At 37.8% G+C, this 5,305-nt stretch overlaps 1 long non-coding RNA gene across 1 annotated transcript; it reads left to right on the forward strand.

Moving 5' to 3' along the window:
• Positions 1-388: 388 nt before the first annotated feature.
• On the forward strand, positions 389-2,531 carry LOC140177382 (uncharacterized). The gene is made up of 3 exons (XR_011869234.1): positions 389-1,141; positions 1,326-1,402; positions 2,142-2,531. It is a non-coding gene; the product is annotated as an uncharacterized lncRNA (long non-coding RNA).
• The last annotated feature ends 2,774 nt before the right edge of the window (positions 2,532-5,305 follow it).

Genomic DNA, 5,305 nt, shown 5'->3' on the forward strand with positions numbered 1-5,305 from the left:
AAAATGTATTTCAATTATGATGAATAATTTCCGAATCATCTCAAATTCAATAATTTCGAATACAAGCTAACCTGTACTTTATTTTAGCATTATCCCCTCAATAACGTACTACTATATTTAAATATGAGCTATTATACAAGTCATTTATATTAACGCGCGCATATTTTTTTTCATATTGTTACTACAAGTTCTTCTTCTTTATTTATTGTAATTTTTTTCCTCCTTTCTTTTTCTCTGTTTCCTTCGTCACCAGTAATCTCATTATTATTATCTCATTATTAAAAATAATGAATAATTTAAATTCAGATTGTCAATTGAACCATAATAAAATTGATTATTATTTTGAATCCAATCAAGTGGTTGAGGTGTGGTTCGATTCTAGTTAATTTTTTTGTTAGTAGTTTATAATTCTGTAGGTGAATAATGATTCATTGTTGATGATTTGAATTGAATGTAATGTAAAAGTTTTACATTTAAAAAAATATTTTTTTTGTATTTGCAACAAATTTGGGTGCAACACGAAGATATTTGGGTGTAACACGAAGATATTTGAGTGTATTATTTAAGATTTTTCGGTATATATGTGCTGATAAGTTTTGCATATTTCAAAACTCTTCCTCTTCCTCTTCCTCATTTTCTGTTGTTTCTTCTTCTTTTTTTCATCATCATCACCATCTTCTTCTTCTTCTTCTTTTCTTATTCTTTTTTTCCTTTATTTTATACCTTTTCAAGTTTCTTCTTATTCTTGTAGTGACCGACAAGAAAAAAAAAAAGAAAAGGGGGGGGGAGAGCACGTGGGGGGCACATGCCCCCACTTAAACATTTCTTTTCTCTTCTTCGTGCCCCCCTCCTTCGACACTCCCCTTCTTTCTTTCATTTCTTCTTTTATTTCTTCCTAACAACAACACTAAAAATCCTCTCTTCTCTTCCCTTCTCAACTACAATTCCTCATCTCTTCTCCTTGCATCAACCACCCTATATCATCAAACTCACCTTTATCATCTTGCTTTCTTTTCTTCTCTACTCTACCTCTGTTTATTCAAAATCTTATTTTCTCAAAACCTCCAAATCATGTGATTTCAACTTAATGAGTGAAGGAACCATTCAATCCTTGAGTTCCAATTATTATTGAGGCTTTAAGGTAACTCTTTGACTCAATAATTAGTCATATTCCAAATTTTTGTCATCTCTATATTTATGGGTATGTATAAATCCGAATTAGGGTTATTAGGGTTAGAAAATTTGGGACTTTTATCAAGGTGAGTAAAATTATGTTAATTGACAATATTAGTAGCTCACAAATATCATTATTGTCATATTTCTAGAGTTGTAGAATTATTGGACATCATTTGGTAGCTCGTTGACGCGCTCAGAGTTGCTTCCGGTTCTTTTGAATCAAGTTGTGAGTGGATATTATATCTATAATTGTTTTTAAATATATTATTATCAATATCTATGTTGAATCATTAATTTTGGAGTTTGAAAATATTTTATTATTGTGATTTCTGAATTTTTGAAAATAAATATTGATTTGTGAAACTTACAATTTTATAAAAATACACACGAGATGATATTTATATATTTTGTAAAGTATAAATGTTTTCTTATTTGACCTTATGTAAATTTTAATTAAATTTTAGTATGCAATCCTATATATATTGATTTGCTATGGAATTTAGTAGTATGTTATAAGCACTAGAGATTTTTATAAGTGATTTGGTTTGGATTGGTTTGGGAGACTCTGACTAGAAAACCGTAGTTAACGGCGGTTATGACGTTAACCTAGATGCATCTGGCTCAGACCTCAGCTAGCAGGGGCGTTGCTAGCCTAACGTGTAGGCCACACGTTGGATCTGTTATACCGTACGGACACACTAGAGGAAAAGGCTACCCTTAGAGGTGGAGCCGCCCTAGGTGTGTAATATTTGATTTGATTTGACTTCTGGAATGAGAACTCCCATTTCAGTTCATCCGCTTAACTATTTATCTAATGTTTGTATAATTAATTAATATGAATTCCTCATCTCCGAAAAGAAATATAATTTTCAAGGTAAACTCTGTATTGTCTCGTGTGGGTTATAGATGTAATGTTTACTCACTGAATTGCAAAACTCACCCTATTATATTCCCATGTTTTTCAGATACAGGAGGCATTCCAGGTTCCATTCCACCTGCCCCTCAGTAGATCTTAGTCATTTTGGTGAGCCCTTCTTCTTTCCAAGGGCTAAGTAATTATGTAATGGAACCTTTGCTCAAAATTTAGATTATGTCAATGCTCCATATGTCACAGGCAGGATCCTCGTGTGGGTTATGTTATTTTGAATCTTGAACTGTTTAGGTAGTGATTACGATTTGGTTATGTAAGACTTATGGTTTTAACTATGTACTCTAGCTATCAACTTGATATATATATATATATATATATAATATATATATATATATATATATATATGATGCGTATTTTGGATATATTTGGTTGTGGATATGGTTGGAATATGTTGTTGTCTTTGGAAATGGATGTTTATTTTTGATATAGGGAGTTAATACTTATGTTGGTAAGGTCCTAGAAACAGAGGAGGTTCTGTCCGTTTTTCTGAAAAATTTGGTCGTTTGGCTTGCTGAGGGACTTGTCCCTTGAGCGCCAGTCATGGCTGGATTCGGGCCATGACAAAGTGGTATCAGAGCTTTAGGTTTTCCTGTGTAATATGGAGCAAGTGTCCTTTAGTAAGATCACAATTGTGCAAATGGAAGCCGGCCCATTTTCATAAAGTGTGATGTTACTAGAGGCCTATAGGAAGTTGTCCTCAATCTTTTGGTCTCATAATTCTTTCTGTCTGTCCTATTGTCTTCGAACTCCATATATATATGTCGTTGGTGATTCAATCGCTCTACTTACTCGATAGGTGGAAGATGCCACCTAAGAAAAGACGGGGTGGAACTGTTGGTGCTCCTGATACTGCTGAATCCAATAGGGCAGTTTCTCCGCCACTTGGAGCGCTTCGACAAAGGCCAAGGAGCCAAAGGATAGCTGATAGGCGCGAAGGAGAGAACCCTGTAGTAAGAGAGGCTCAACTGGACTTAGCGGCTGAATTAAGGGGAATGAATCAAACCCTTAATGCGGTATTACAGGTCCTAACAAATCAAAATAGGGACGGAGCAGGAATTCCTAGTATGCCAAATCCTCAGCCTCATAGAGTTCATCAATTGTTTGGGGATCAAGAGCCGCCAATTGAAAAGTATTTGAAGTTGAATTCGTCCACTTTCAATGGAGATTCATTGGATGAAGATCCACAACAATATCTGGAGGATGCAAAGAAAGCTATTCGAGCTCTCAAGTGCACCAAGGAATGGGCTGTTGAATTAGTATCCTACAACTTGCGTGGTTCAGCAAGGTATTGGTATGAGTCTCTTCTTGAGAGCAAAGAAGCAGCTGGACTTCCTCCTCCTTCTTGGGAAGAGTTTACTGAAGAGTTTCTTGCTCGATTCTATCCAGCTAACAAGCAAGCAGAAGATGCAATTGCCTTTGAAAGATTAAGGCAAGAGAATATGACAGTGACTGAGTATGCTAAGGAGTTTACTAGACTTTCTAAGAGTGCTCCGTACTTGGTGAATTCAGAAGAGATGAAAGTTCGTCGTTTCGTTCGTGGATTGGCAGAACCTATGTTCACTACTCTTATGCCTGAAGTCGGACGCATGTCTTTTAAGGATGTCCTAAACTCTGCCTATGGAATTGAAACTGGGATAGCGGAGAGAAATGCTTTTAAGGATGTTGGAAAGAAGCCCAAGATGAAGGGACAATTTTCTGGTGGATCTAGTTTAGGAGGATTTCAGTCTCATCATGGTCAAACTAATCAGCAAGGTTATTCGGGGTATCGAGCTCGTCCTCAAGCATCTTTTGGTGGGGTTGCTTCTTTTGGATCTGCTTCCATGAGTGTTTCGAATCCCAGACCTTTTGTTAAGAGCACCTCTCAATCTAGTGCACAGGGTTCAAATCAGACAAGACCAGCTCAGCCTTACTGCCATCAGTGTGGGAGTTACCATTCTGGTATATGTTTCAAGACTACTGGAGCATGTTTTGGTTGTGGTCAATATGGTCATCTTAGGAGAGATTGTCCAAATGCTAGAGGAGGCTTTGCTCCAGGCATTGCACGTCCTACAACACCAATGCCATCATCTTCAGCTATGTCTATTGGAAATTCTTCTGGTCCTAGTGGCAGAGGAGCAGGTGGCAGGGGTCAGACTTATAACAGAGGAGGGAGCCAAAGAGGAAGAGGTCAGGCACGTGTGTATGCCTTAACACGTCAAGATGCTCAAGCTTCTCATGCTGTGGTGGCAGGTACTTTACAAGTTTGTTCTTTAGATGCTCGAGTGTTATTTGATACGGGTTCTCATTATTCATATGTATCTCCACATCTTGCATCTCGTTTCGATAAACAACCTGAACTATTATCCCACCCATTTCATGTTGGCACTCCGCTTGGAGTCTCCACGATGGTTCGAGTCGTATTTCGGTCTTGTGTTGTTAGAATTAATACCGTTGAAACCTTAGCTGATTTGATCCTTTTAGAACCAATGGAAGATATTGATGTCATCTTAGGCATGGATTGGTTAGTAGCTTGTCATGCTGATGTGGGCTGTTACTCCAAAACTGTAAAGTTTGACATACCGGGTATCTCACCTTTTGTTTTTAAGGGTGATGACTGTCCCACTTTAGCTAGCATCATCTCATCTATGAGTGCTATGCAATTGATGGATAAGGGAAACCAAGGATTTCTGGCAGTTGTTAGAGATGTTGATGCCGAAGTGCCTAGTCTTGATCATGTTCCGATTGTTAGAGAATACCCTGACGTGTTCCCTGATGAGCTACCGGGGATGCCGCCTGATCGTGAAGTTGAGTTTTCCATAGAATTGACTCCGGGAGTCCAACCTGTGTCCATTCCTCCCTATCGTATGGCTCCAACTGAGTTACGAGAATTAAAAGTTCAATTGGAAGATATGCTAGAGAAAGGATTCATTCGTCCTAGCACTTCTCCGTGGGGAGCTCCTGTTCTATTCGTAAAGAAGAAGGATGGGACGATGCGACTATGTGTGGATTATCGTCAGCTCAATAAGATAACTGTTCGCAACAAGTATCCATTGCCAAGAATCGATGATTTGTTTGATCAACTTCAAGGAGCTACCTGTTTCTCAAAAATCGACTTGCGTTCAGGGTACCATCAATTGAAGATAAAAGAGGAAGACATTCCGAAAACTGCTTTTCGTACTCGCTATGGGCATTATGAGTTCTTAGTAATGTCCTTTGGCC

Source organism: Arachis hypogaea, chromosome 12, assembly GCF_003086295.3.
Source record: "Arachis hypogaea cultivar Tifrunner chromosome 12, arahy.Tifrunner.gnm2.J5K5, whole genome shotgun sequence".
Classification (NCBI taxonomy): Eukaryota; Viridiplantae; Streptophyta; class Magnoliopsida; order Fabales; family Fabaceae; genus Arachis; species Arachis hypogaea.